General features: G+C 36.2%; 2 protein-coding genes across 4 annotated transcripts in view; one reads left to right on the forward strand and one right to left on the reverse strand.

Annotated features, from left to right (window-relative positions):
• LOC141429763 (uncharacterized) overlaps positions 1–15,395 on the reverse strand; it is a 92,286-nt gene that overhangs the window by 52,003 nt on the left and 24,888 nt on the right. Inside the window, exon 1 of one of the 3 annotated variants that reach the window (XM_074090278.1) lies at positions 14,765–14,833. The exons of the other annotated variants lie outside the window; for them this stretch is intronic. The gene's annotated coding sequence lies outside the window, so the exon portion shown is untranslated. Of the gene's footprint in view, positions 1–14,764; positions 14,834–15,395 lie in introns of those variants that run through there. 3 annotated transcript variants of the gene reach the window in all.
• LOC141429764 (uncharacterized) overlaps positions 1–15,395 on the forward strand; it is a 103,702-nt gene that overhangs the window by 24,041 nt on the left and 64,266 nt on the right. The window lies entirely within an intron of this gene.

Genomic DNA, 15,395 nt, shown 5'->3' on the forward strand with positions numbered 1-15,395 from the left:
TTAATGTTTGTATGGTACATACATACACTTTTATGTCAAAAAGTAGATAGCTGACACATATTTAGAAAATCCAACGAAGTATTTTCATGATCTAATTTAATATCATCGAAACCAACTTGGAGATACACGCACAGTTCACTTAGCGCAAATTCAATTAAACTAAAAGAACTCTAGCTCATAATCAATATCATCATTCGATTAGTTCAGTACAATACAGCATAATTTCAATGTCGCTGGGCACAACCACAATTACCTAGCGTTTATTTGTTCTCGCCCACCAAGCCACATCCAACCGAGTACCGACGAAGTAAGGTGTATAATCCAACCCCTTGTATATATTAGGGGCACACGCTTTGAGATGTAGGGGCGTCCTTAAAAGGGGAGGCAGATGAGGTTGGATAAGTTTCATATAAACTCTTACTACAGTTTAGATTTAACGCTTTTCGTGACCTAACTAATGGCGTATTGTTTTGCTAATCGTCCAAATAAATGATGTTTCTGTGACTAATCTCTTCCGACACGAACACCTACGGCATGTTACTGCTTAGCCTGACCAATTTCTGTTTGCTTTTCTAATGTTGTAAAGTTATTTAAGTGGAAGCCAATGACATAAACAGAATTGTCATAAGCGACAATTCGGCAAATCAAAACTAAAAGATTCCATAAGTATAACCATACACCATCATAATGCGATTATCAGCATCATCATCAAAGCGTAAAATATACCTAATAACTGTTACATTAAAGTTAACAAGTACATTTTGTTTGATAAATGTGTCGCTTACACTTCGATATCATCGAAATTGGAATGTTTGTTCGTGCAATAATCCATAGCCGGCAAGCTATTGCCGGTAACCCTATTCTAGTGACATTCTGGTCTATTAATTACGTCTCTCGACCTCCCTCGAACAGTTATCCAATACGGGGCGCACAAATTTTCAGAATAGGGTTGTTTATTCTACTGATTTCCTTGGGATATTAAGAATTTAGATTCAACGCCGTGATTTAATCTAAATTGCATAGTATTAGGCAAATGAGGAAAATTAATTTATCAAAATTTACCCGTTGTTTACTTTATGAAATACGTAACTAAAATTTTGTTATTTAATATTAATCGCTAAATGTCCGATTTTGGTTTGTTAAATCACTCTCCGATATAATGTAGACGAGACGCTTATTAGCGTAAATGCCACATGCTATAAGCAAAATTATATCTCTCTTGTATGTACAAACTTTTACAGGTCAGAATGAGATACAACTTCACTCATGTCGTCCATGTAACTCTTGTCTACGTACAGTCGAACAAATTGAATCATGCATGACCCAGGGTGGAACCTTTTAATAATCAATTTCACTACGATTTCCTTGACAAAAGTATGAGATGTTAACATGACATTAGTAGCACAAACATGCTGCAACCTGGGTCATGATTCAATTTGTTCGACTATACATAGTTCCCACCAAGTCTTCAAAAAAAAATTACGTCCATTTAAACAAGCATTATTACATGTATAGTAGTTTAACGCCAGATGTTTTCACAAACTAGAATAGCATCTTAAACCTCCCAATAACGACCACAGGGCACGGCGTTATCGCGCGATAAGATAAGTGTCAACGCTCCTGTAAAACGAACTACTGATAACGCCAACAATCATCGGACATTGTGATCGTGTTAAATGAAAATTTTTACAACAGCTAGGACCTACTGACAGGATCATGCAAGTTTAATTAAATGAAATCGTGAGCCAAATGTCGAAGCATGTCTTAGTTAGATAACGTCTCTAGTACTACGTAGTGATTTCTTAGCATTAAACGACTGTTATGGACATGGCATAACACTGGGCTGAAAATCAGGATCCTTGGTTTATTTTAGAAAAAAAAATACGAAGAAAGCAATACTTGATTCTTTGCACGACACTTGTTTGATAATATGATAATTCAGGATCAAAGTATTTTAGTTTGGATAGTGAAGCGAGATTTTATTTATTTATTCATGATTCTAGTGGGGTGGCACGGTGGCAGCAGAAACACAACCCCTATGGTTGCAAGTGTTGAAGTTGTAGCGTAATGACAATCCTAGCATAAATAAGTCAGGAAAAGTGCGTACAATACAAACCGTGTTCATGCATACGTCAGAGTCGCTTAAGCCGTAGATGTCCCTTACGACAGCAAATTTGTAGAAGAGTATGCAAAAATGGCCTTAACAAACAATTTCTTAGTTGTAAAACTTGTAAATTAAAGCCGTTAGCTAGAATTATAAATTAAACTAAGTCGTTAGTATTTTATATTCTATGTTAAGTTCTTTCAGAGTATGTTTTTAACCCCCGACGCAAAAAAGGGGTATTATGAGTTTGACCGCTACGTGTGTCTATGTGTCTGTATGTCTGTGTGTCTCTGTGTGTGTGTGTGTTTGTGTGTGTGTGCGTGTGTGTCTGTCTGTGGCACCGTAGCTCTTATACTGGTGGACCGATTTGAATGAGGGTTCTTTTATTTGAAATAAGGTTTTCTAGCAATAATTTTTAGACAATGTTTCATCAAAATCGGTTTAGCTGTTTATCAGATATTGAACTTTGAAGTGACAAAGTCGGGGTTTTTTTGCGGGGGCAACTTTTTGTTGGTTAGGTTATTTATTATTGACTTAAATGACAGGGAAAAGCGAATATGAATTTTAATCTCTAACGTAACACATAAAATTTGACGCAGGTTTCATGCCGTTACGTCATTGTTGTTTCTTATCGATTATTGTGTCGCTTGCGTCATTTATAACGATATATACGTATGTGTCATTGTGGGACATATTTAAATAGTTTATTAATTTACTCGAAAACTAGACTTAATAGCGTTTTGAGCTCTTATTTTACTAAAAATAAGTACTTTTCAATTTTTTTTGTTGGAAATTAGACTTGATAATTGAATTGGTTGAAACCTATTTTCCTTCACTTCTTAATCACCTATAATTCCTAAAAGTGCCACAGCGCGACAGCAACATGAACTCTCCATATGACATTTTCAGATTAAGGGGTCACTTATATTTATCCCTTATTTAAGAAATCATCCTTAACTCCCGAATTGAAACTATTGTAAGTGATCGATATTTTCTATCTATAAGTACTATCGTGCTTGCTACTCGCTCGCCGGAAGGCGTGTCATAACAATCGGCGGGCGTCTGTTCCGTCTGAATAACAAACACTAGGTGTATTATTTCAAGCGTTATCGCTAAAAACTTTGTTAATTGTTAGACGATTCAACGTTTAATTGAAACAGAAGCTGATTATCGCTTAAAGTGAAATAGACACATTGTCAAAGTAATTACGTATTGCAGTCTAAGGAATTATCCTGTCATAATACGCGATTTTTGTTATGTACTATATTAACAAAGGCTTACTGTTCAATTAGAGCTTTTTCTGAGAGAGATTCCTAACTCACTTCAATCGCCATTTCGTCTAAACTTACCTGAGGCGAAGCAACGATATCTCTGTAGGTACAGTGAAATCTTTTTCGTCAAAATTTGTACCCGACTGCGGTGAAATGTGTGTATGTAGTTATGTATGTCCGTTTCTCTGAGTTCTTATGTTAATTGCTCAGCGGGTTGATTTTTATAAATGATACGTCATTACATAAAAAAAAAAAAAACAAAATGGTGGATTTATACGCTCCGAACATCAATGTTCGGACTGGATCTTTTTTTCAATGCCCTAGAGTGGGGTATTATAATAAAAGGTTTTTAACCTAATGGTTAAAAATAGTTCGGAGTGACAAATTATAGAAAAAACTTACACTTATGATATAAATGGTAGTAGCTTATTACAAACCCCCAGTGGGTTTACCAAAAGTGGCATAATTAGTTCACTGTATTTATTAGTTTCGATTATATTAAATAATAAAAAAAACTAATTATGTCGAGAGATTATTTATTTACCATCTTATAATGCTAACTAAAAAGTAGGGAAGAAATAAAAATCGTGATGGGCCTTCAAATTCCCAGTCCTGAATGTTGGACTCGCTATACTATTACAACATTATCAAACAGAGTTCTAAACTGCTTGACTTTTTTTTAGTTTTTATTTAACGTTTTTTTAAGCATCGGTTTTTTTTTCAATAAGTTTTTTTTAAGAAAACCGCTTTTATCAATGTATCTCACCTGCCAGCTTGCACCGCCGGCGGCGCCGAAGTTTCAGCCGTATAACGTTTTTATTAGCGAGTCATTAAACCGGCCGGTAACGGTGCGGTCGTGCGCGGTCAGCCATGCGCTAGCTGTCATGCGCGCGCGCAGCAAACGCGAGCAAAGGGCATCCAACATCCTGACTATGCAAAGATCCAGTCTGAATTAACATCGAAACAAGTATTAATAAATAAATCAATTAAGTAAGTTTTTTTTCTCGCAACGCAACCCATTAGATTTGGCAGCTGAGCTGAAATTTCAGTATTTTATTAATTTTCATGGAAATTTGGCCGCTTTCAAGTCTAGGATGAATGAGCATTTACTAGGCAAGCGTGTAGTCCATCGTAGGCCTCATCCTCGCTTTCCATCAGGCGTGATTGTGGCCAAACGCAAGCCTATATTGTATATATATATAAATAAAAATAAAAATGAATAGCTGAAGTTGTCTATTTCTTTGCAAGGGTATCAAGCTATCTGCGTCCCAAATTCATGTAAATTGGTGCAGCGGTTTGAGTGTGAAGAGGTAACAGACTGACAGATAGGCCGACGACAGAGTTGCTTTAATATTAGTAAAGTATTAGTAGGTAAAGAAAAGGATGTCATGCTTGCAAATATTTTTGAGAATATTTAGGAAGCAGACTGAAGCAGTGTTAATAAAGTATCTTTGATTAGTTTTGAATTAAACCATTTAAAAAATATATATCAGTAGGTATAGGATATTTTGATATTATAATTGTAGTATACCTACGTTAAATCACATAGTTAATAAGTAATAACCTAGCGTATAATTAATGTCTACTCAAAGTTACATAACCTACATAACAAATTTGGCTACATTTGGCTACGAGGACTTCTCAGACTTAGTGAGAAGTGCTCACACATCAGGCAATCAACGTTTAAGAGAGTTGGTAATCGTGTACGTGCTTCAAATCTGACACACTCGTCTATTCAGCTCAAACGATTGTGTACTGATTCACGTGTCACTTACTAATGATCAGTCGAAATATAATCCCTTTTTGAAGATTCTAACGCTTTGAACAATGTATATTACACTCAAGGTACTTAGCTAGAGGCAAACATTAAAATATAATAATAAAAATCACAATGGCGCTTACGACCCTACTTGCGCTATAAAGCATGCAGTAGCTTTTTTCTGGCTCCGATTTTAAATTTAGAAAAACAGCCAGTATCATCCAGATTTTGTTTCTACAGAAAGGTGGCCTGAAGGTTATAAAATCAGAATTCGTGTCAAAGATGGCAGAAGGTACGATGCTCTATAAAAGGAGCGACGATCACTTAGCGTACTTAGCTCACACGCGAACCCCGCCGCTATCCACCTGTCAATGTACAGCAAGTTGCTATACGTGTGTTGTACAGTGGACTACAAATCATTACGATACAATACTCAACGTAGAGTGCGAGGGCTTGGGTTGTTTTTTGAATGTCAGTTTAGTAGTTAAGTTATTGTAGGTTATTGGTTAGTTTGGTGCGTGCGTGAAAATATTTTGATACGGCATGTTTTAGTACGATTTTGAGTGGCTTCACTGTGGGAGTTGGCTTTTTGTAAATTAAAAACTGCTGTTGTTCGTGTCGTTAAGGAGGCGTTATTTTGAATCTGATAAATACACTAGATGTTTGTTTGGGTCTAAAGGACTATGTATCATTGTTAATATTTATGTCACTTCGTTTACACTGGATAATTTCATTTATAAAATAATCTTATGGAACTGTAATGCGGTTAACAATCTTTTCGGTTTATTTTACTGATTTGTGCAGATATTATTGAGGAGTGAGGAGGCTTATTAATACCTAATTCAATTTAAAGTTTACTTTAACCATCTTAGTTCCTGCTGCTGCTGGTCTACGGCCTATAAGTTTATTCTTTTGAGGGTTTTTGAGAAAGGAAAGTACGTACTTAGGATATTTAATGTTATTTGTTTGGGTCATTATGCTATACATACTTAAATAAAATATTTAAAACGTCATGGGACACTTGACACCAATTGACTTAGTCCCAAACTAAGCAAAGCTATTGTACTATGGCCACTAGGCAACGGATAAACATACTTATATAGATAAATACATATTAAATATCCAAGACCCGAGAACAAACATTCGTATTATTCATACAAATATCTTCCCCGGCCGGGGATCAAACCCGGGACCTCAAGCTTCGTTCAGGTTCTCTAACCACTTGGCCATCCGGTCGTCGATGGCCTTATATCAACAATGTCATTACATAAACTTGTGAGCAAAAATTGGATAAAAATATCTGAACACGCTTCTACGCCGTTAACAATACAGTCGTAACGCCGTTAACAATACAGACTGTACATGTTTAATCTTAGGTTCTTACTGCATACAATATAATTAAATCAAGTAGTATTGTGTACTTAGTTTCCCTTTACCGCAGTTATAAATATCAAAAAAGTTAACCCAGAGGCTTGTTTATTTCTACTATTTATATATCAAATTGAGAAATAAAACAAAGTATTGTCCGTATCACTGGCCAGTTATTATCCACAATTCAAATAACTGGTACGTCATGTCGTAGAGTAGAATTCTACTGCTACAATAGAATTCCGCAGTGTCAAAAAATTTCCCTGATCCGCTTGTGCCAATCTAAGCAAACTACACTGAGAATTGTCGCAAATAAAAAAAAGTAGAATATACATTAAATCAGTCAGTAGATTCCTGAAGCTTCTAGACGTAACGTTAACAATACCTGTACATGAGGGATACCAAGTAGTATGTACTTAACAGAGTTAACCCAAGGCGTATGCAAAGCTAGTTGTGCATAAACAAAGTATACTTACATGTCAATCTTCTGATTCTTTAATGCCAACCACGTCCCGCCTCACTGGCCAGTTAAAACAAACTCAGCGATTCCAAAACCTAATCATCAACTATTTGCAATTATTAAAAAGAAAACAATAGAATTACATAAGTAATACTCGCCGAAGATTACCTACGCTCGAACGCACATCATGTCGTAGAGAAAGCGTACATTCAGGTTGACTATATACGGTAGATATACCTACTTACTTAGGTACCGTATTTATACCTACACTACAGTGTATATATATCTACTTAGAGGTAAAATGTTGTGAATGAGCGTGAAGGGCGCTTTTACTTTACAATGTATACTGATTACTTTGGCAGACAGCCATATTTTTTTGAGGAAATTTGCCTCATAAATTTATCGCTGAACACTTTGGTGATAATAAATTGTGTGGCTAAATGGCAGTTTTGTTTTGATGTTCGTGAATAGGACCGCATGGTCAATTTGGCGATATTATTTAAAAAGGTGTTTGTTTTCTACTTCCTTAATGCGATGGCAAATAACAATTGGCAAACATTTGATCCAAACTTGCACAGATAACACCTATTTGTTCTAGGTCAAATCTCCGTTTGAAATTCAAGGTGGATTGGTTTAAAACTTAGTCTAGATAAGTGAATGCACATTAGACAAAAAAAACTACTTAAGGGAGATGTGTCTCGCTCGGTGAGTACTTTTATTTACACCCATTCTGTTTCACTCCCGACTTAGTACGTGGTAATGTATCTCTGTCGGTGTTATACATTCTTTCTCCTTTATTCATAAACACTCGCTAAGCTTGCTTAACTTGACTTTCGTTTGTCTGCATCTGTCACTTTGATATAGGAGTTTCGCATTTGTATGCCGATTGGAAATGCTATGAAAGGCGTAGCCACACATCGTAAGGTGTTACGATGCCTGAAGTATAATGTTGTAAACTCTACGTCTCTACGTCGCTTACGCCAATTTGCGTAGTGATTGTTTCTTACGATATTGACTCTTAATTGGCAGTACGATAAAATGACTTGTTGTAAGTAACTCTTATTACAGAATATTTTAGGTGCATGTTTACCAGTTGAATTAGTAAATTTATGTTGTTGATGGAATAACAGTTCTATTTGCGCAGTGCAATGCAAGGGCAGATTGTGTGTCACATCAGTATTAACGGAATGATCTTGATTCTATTTTTAAACAGTTTCAGAATGCCCTGCCTTGGCGGTTCCGTGTTTATGGCTATCATTTACTTAATCAAAGTAGAGTAGGTAAGTTTTATTTATGTTTTATTGAATATTTGTGATTAATTTGTATTTGACTTGTTATCCTTTGGTAGAGTTGGTATCCTTTTCTAAAAACCGATATGAAAGAACTGACTGTTTTTTGAAAACCAAAGTTGACACAGATAAAAAATCCAGGTAGCCGGCGACTTATCACGTCTCCAATCTTGATGCCTCGCTATTATAATTGAAATAGTAGCGATACAAGCCCCACTTCGGTCACCGCATCGATTTTAAAAATAGAATGTTGGGTGCGTTTTCGATGTACTTCTTCGCCACAATATCTTTTGCATTTTATATCGTCTATTCTCATTCCCCGCCGCCTTGTTACACGGTCGTAAGATACAATATCGCGTGCGCTGTATTATTTATGAGTGCAGATTAAATGTGTACGTGGGAAGCGGAGCGGTTTGAATGGTATTCGTACGATATGCTCTCCTACGTCGAAACTCGAATTTGAACAAATAGAATGGTCGATTTAAGCGGCGAATTGTTACGGATCGCCTCTGTGACGTTTGTGATTCGATTTCGGCTTTCGTTTTAATGTGCGAGAAACGAATTTTGTTACTAGCCAGAATTTTTTTGTTTTATAACTGGCCAGTATCGGAAATGTTTCATTAGTTTTTCAATTTTAATCAATTTTGACAGGCTTTAAACGCTAGTTCTTTTTATAAATTCTCTGCACGATTATAGTATGATATATTATAAGTACATTTGGAGATACCTACATCTGTGTTTGTAGCTTGAGGGTACGAACGTATTTCTATCGACTCAGCCACCCTTTGTGTGAAAAAGACGGGGCTACTACTCACCCTTTTGCTACGCGTGTAACGCATAGCATAACAAATGGCAAATCCATTAGTAAAATTTATTATAGGTGAGACGGTGTGATTGAATTGAAAGAGTCTTGTCTTTAAACACTGCGCCGGCCGCAAGAAATTGGGACAAGGACGACATTATAATGATGACACTTTATTTGGGTACTCAACTAACTTGCTAACTTGTATAACTACTGACTTAATATTTGGGACTCAGTACAAATTAGATCGGTAAGGCACTCAATTTTAGTAAGTATCTCTTTAGTTTAACAAGATTTAAAGCAATGATTTTAGAGATGTATAAAATTAATCTAAAACTTCTAAAATTTTGCAGCTATAGCTTGGTAGGTAAGCTTAACTTATGGTTCGAACTACCGGGTGTCGCCTGTAATATGAGCAAATAATTAAAACATAGATCATACTCCTCAAACTGAACAACATTAGTTTGGCGACTTTTAAAAATAATTAGTTTTTTAATTGTTATTACACTTTTAAGTTTATCCGAAGAAGCAATGTAAAGCGAAATGCTTGATGTTTGTAGCGTGACAGGCGACGTCAGTTGTGTTCTAGGATGGCGTACATTGATAGCAATATTTAATTTGTATGAAAAAAGGAAAATTCAAAGGCTCCATTATTTTTAAAAGTCGCTGAAATAATGTTGTTCAGTTTGACGAGGACGATCTATGTTTTAATTTTTTGCTCGTATTACAGGCCACACCCGTTATAATGGTTTTAATCACAACTTTCAATTCACGCCTTCGACGCCATACCTACTCTTGTAGCGACCAATGTATGGAAACATTTTATCCAAAGCCTGTTTGTTTGTTTTGTTTGTCCTAAAAAATTGTTTAATCCTGAAAACATTCACGAATGATCCAACTATTCCAAGAATCTGCTGAATTTTTCTGAATTATTTTAAAAATATTTTGTAATATAACCAACTGCTTACCTATTTATTTATTACTTTTGATGCGATTATATTCAGTTGCAGTTTTAGTGAGCTACCTAGTTATCACAAAAAACCCGTATGTTTTAATTGCCAAAGTAATTAACTTAAACTATCTTTAAAACTGGCATCACCTAACAGGCCGAGTTTGTAGTGATAGTAATATTTAGATATAGGTACAATATAGAAGTTATTACATATTAAATGTATTTAAAAAATATGAATATGTAGGTACCTCGTTTAAAAATACCTTTTTCATGACTGTATCTTTTGATTATGTTATTGCTCCACGGGGTAGCGATCTTGAGTTTTGATTAGTTTCAGCTTCATTCTTAGACGCGTTCCTGTAATAAAGAGCCTTGAAAGACAGACAGTTGGACAACAAAGTGATCCTTTAAGACAGTCTTCTACATTTTCCATTTGAGGTATGAAATCATATTGATAATTATCTATTTGTACAGTCAACCACAAAGATAAGTTGCAAAAGTTACAAAAATATACATTTACGACATTAAGTCAATAAAGTCGTGTCGCGGCCGGCGAGTGCCGATTTAAATTCTACCATTAAGAAAACTTACTTTACCGATTTTGATAGATGTTTATAGATTAATTAAATTTTTCGTAAAAATAGAAAAAATATTAATGAGACATGTTTTTAATTATGTATAATGCCCGGGCAATGTAATTAATTGAATAGTTTTTATCATATTGGTAATTTTTCATACTTAATGCCCGGGCATTATGAAAAATGACCGATATCACTTAGTCTTGGTCCACAAAATATACATATTTTTGTAACAATAGCCGTAGCGATCTTTTTTTAGTCGACTGTACACCCAGCTGACACATAATGCCAAACTGTTGTAGGTACACTTACGTCACCTCACGTTTTACTCGGTCGCAGCGTAACAAAGGGAAAAATTACGGCTGTCGCTCCCATACGAAATGCACAGAATGTTTTAAAATGAACTAGCTAAATATGTACTGTATTTTGTCAACTCCTGAATTTGCCATAGCCTGTATATTATACATATTATGAAAATTCAAATATAGATAGAGCCAAAAAGTGCAACGAAGAAAAAAATGGTTTAAAATTGATCCAGTGTTTTTTTTTATAAAATGTTTGTTTCTTTATAAAACACTTTTTTATCACGAGCTCGTTTGTAAAGGAAAATATCATATGAAAACCTGCACACATCTGGGAATTATAACCTAAACCTTTCCATTCTGAGAAAAAACCTGTGCTCAAGAGTAAAATGTAAATATAGGATAGAGACGACAGGGACTAGAAATGTGACATATTAGTCTAGTCTTATACCCTTACTTATCATATCATATCAGCCGTAGTACGTCCACTGTTGGACATAGGCCTACCCCATAGACCTCCAGTTACTTCAGTTGGTAGCGGCCTGCATCCACTGTGAACCCGCGGCTTTACCCAGGTCATCCGTCCATCCCGTTGGTGGACGTCTTACGCTGCGCTTGCCGATCCGCAGTCTCAATACGAGAGCTTTTCGGTCCCAACGGCTATCCATCCAACTATGGGAGTTATTGGGTTCTAACTAAAAAACTAATTTCTTTCTTCTTAATTTCTTTCTAACTAAAATTCCGAAGTATAAGAACAAAAGTTTATCGAAATTGGTGCATCTGTTTAAACAAACAAACGTAGAAGCGCAGTGGAGTGGGGGAGGGGGGCGCCGACCGTTACTGCCATGGAAGAAACACGTAGCAAACTCAACCTTGAGCCAACCTCTTAAGGTCCAATTGTACATCAACGAGTCGTACGTGCTTACCAGCGTGTACTTGTTTCATTATTAAGAATCTTTCCTCGGCATATTATCAAATACGTCTGTCGAACAAAACACGAGCAGTGTAATTAAAAAAAACCTCGTCTTTATTTGAAAGAAAGAAAGAAAATACATTTATTTATCGCCATAAAACAAACATAGGAACAAACATAGAACAGATAAAGACATACATGGTGCTAAACAGGTCCCCACTCAGCATAATGCCACGGCAAGCCGTGGCGCTGATTTTCAGTGAGGACCTTATCTAAAAACTAACTTAAAATAAAAATTAAAAAAATATTAAATTGTATGGCAACACCGGCTTAAACAGTTATTTGACACATGACAGCTCACTTTTTTTAAAGGCACAGGAACTAACGTCTATTCAGCCTGCGTGTACCGAATTACAGGTGCGGCATACACGCGGAACGATCCACATGCTATATTGATGTAATCGCCGTGATGTTACGTTCGAAAAAACTCACTAGAGCAGGGAAAGTGACGCGCCTTGAGATCGTGAAAGGTACTTAGACGATAACCAGTTTAACAAGCCCTGTCACGGCCCCCTGCTACTTTATGAGATTGCGTGATGCAGAGGAAGAGCGGAGATCGGTAGCGGATCACCGTTGTTTGGTTTTCTGAACTTACGACACCAAGTGTTAGGAATTCGGACTACTTTCGCGTAATGTCTGTGGAATACGACGGCCTACTTAGTGAGTTTCGATTTTTGACGATTGTGATTGTGTCTAATATCCAATATCGAGACAAAGTACTATGTTTTACCGTGACATCAGCTATTTATGTAGTTCGTTCAAGCGGAATACCTACGTCTTGCGATATCCTCTAACAGGATATTCTGATACTTTGTACTTACACGTGTAGGTAAAATCCAGACATCAAACGACGACGTTCGTCAAACGCCCCCGCCGAATTTGAACGAAAATAATTTCTTTACTCGACACCTTCAAATACTTAACACGTATAATTATCCAAAACAAATGCTAATCTACTAAATAAAGAGATAAAACAAAATTACCAGTTTTAATCCACAAAAACGAGAAGTCTACCTTTTTACAGTTTCAATTTAATTAACGGCAGCGTCCAAATTAAAATTGAAAACTATTTACACAGATACCGGCATCCAAGGACTGTATTCCTGTTGAAATATTCGCTTTTTCGTACCATTGAAATGCATATTTATCAGAATGATACTCGTAGTCTGCTAATTGTAGGTTTTTACAGCCACGTTATTGACAGTTATTAGAAACTGGTTCATTGACGAGCACGCGTCATCTGCGTAGCAAACAACATGTTTGCGAAATCTTTGATTAACAAGCTACCACTAGACAAATTAATACATCCGATCTTCAAATGGAGACCCTCTCCCCGTGAAATAACGCACCTGCCTCGTCCCGGGATGGAGCCCCGAGCCGCAGCTCGCCGCCAGACAAGTCGCACCTAACGCCCGACCCCTCAACCAACCAGTCGACCTATCGAGTTCCGGACAAAGAAAACAGATTGAAATCGCGCTGCCGGTTCGCTGATTGGTCGGCCGACAAGTCGACGCGGCGCTCGGTTGCGTCACCGGTCGAGCGATTCGTCCGACTCCGTAGCTATAAGTTAAATTTACGGTGTTGAAGTGAAGATATAATAGATGCTGGTGAATTTGCTAAAATACAACCCTTTCATGGCGACTTTTTTCCATGTTTGCCTCTAATTGCTCCGATTAAAGCATTTGATAAACCAGATATTGTTGATTATATTTACATGAATGTTGTGCGAAGCACTAATCCAGAGATGATGGTTGTTTTTATGTTTTGAACGCGTAGAACTCTATCTCTGTGGCAGTAAGTGGGGCGTGTGCGTATTAACGTTATGGTTTAAAATAGGCTTGAAAACGACTGGAACTTTAACACGGCTGCTATTTGTTTACGCCACTTCGTCTGGATATTACTTTCAATTTGTTAAGTCAGTGAGAAGTTTATAAATTAATTATCTTAGCTGGAAAATTTACTAAACTAATGAGCGAGTTGGAAGCCGTTTGGTTGTTCCCTGACGCTTACGTATGTTGAAAACATTATAGTCCTACCGATACAGTCAAACAAACTGATTCTGTAACCAGGGGAACCTTTGTGCTCTATTGTCATGTTGATATCCCATACTTTTGTCAAGGAAATCATAGTGAAATTGATAATTAAAAGGTTTTAACCCTGGCACATGAGTCAGTTTGTTCGACTGTAGGATAAAATAGTTGCACTTTGCTTACAGCTCGTACCTACTTAGAGTAATTCACTCACAAACTTTGATGGTAATTGAAAATTAAACTACATACCTACTTTATTTATTATTTTCATGTAATATTGTCACTATTTTTAAACACATTTAGAACATATTTTAAATTTGTGCGAAACTCAGTGTGCGAGTTCAATTCGTACTTGGCCGTTTTTTTTATATAAAAAGGGTAATATCTAAAGCGCCTTATAGAGCCGATAGACACGCCTACATAGTGATTGTTTTTATAGAAGAATATCGTATTTTATGTGAACTGCCGACAAGGAATAGATAATCTTTTTTGTGTGTTCTATCATAATCTGAGCTGTTTCATGTAAATAATAAAAACAATAGCAATAATTTGTTTCAAACAAAATGTTTCCACTGTAAAATTGTTTTTTTTTTATAATACTAATTTATGAACGCCCTCAGGGTAAAAGCTTTCTCTAAAGAATTTCATTTTTTTCTGTCTGGCGGTGCTCATCCAGTCTCTTCCTGCGTTGGTCACAATCTCGTCCAGCCACCGGGCGCACGGGCGACCTCTCTTTCTCACGCCAATGGTTAATAAACAGCACATTATGAATTATGCTAGTAAAATTCAATATCAATTTACACTCAAACAATTAATTAAATTGAAATAATCCAAATAAAATTTAAATTTTAAATGATATTGTGCCGGGTAACTCACGTCTTAAATCGAGTTTAGCTCTACATGTTTCGGGCTAATTCATAGCCCTTCTTCCTAGGAGCAACGCGACTCGGCGGCTGCTGCAACACGCGCACTCAATTCACACTCGATCGCAACTCGATTTAAGATGTGAGTTATCCTGTACTATCATTTAATATGAGTGAGTCTCACGGTAGTTTCAAATTTTAAATTTTACTTATATTTATTTACTTGTCTGTCAGTGGATGCTCATTGCTCTTAGTTTTTTTTTATTTACATATCTATATGATGATATTTTGTCAGAAAACTAAATTTCAGTTTATAATTTTTGCTTATATGGGTCCCAATCAATTAGCAAGGTTGGCTTTCCGTGTTTTTACACTGGCAATATCTAAACCTTCCAATGTAATAGAGAGCGGAATTTTCATGGCATTTTTGATCTGTCATAGTAACTTCTCACTTATCGACTTCCGATATACATCTATATATCGATACACAACATAGGTACTAAAGAAGACTAAAAGTAGAGGTAAAAAACAGGCGGCCTTAAGTTAAAGAGCGATCTCTTCCAATTTACTTTCGAGTAGTTAAAAATGTGAAATAGACATATGCAATAAACAGTGAATGGATAGCAATTTGTAATTTAATAATT

The sequence above is a fragment of the Choristoneura fumiferana genome, chromosome 7, assembly GCF_025370935.1.
Source record: "Choristoneura fumiferana chromosome 7, NRCan_CFum_1, whole genome shotgun sequence".
In the NCBI taxonomy this organism is placed as follows: Eukaryota; Metazoa; Arthropoda; class Insecta; order Lepidoptera; family Tortricidae; genus Choristoneura; species Choristoneura fumiferana.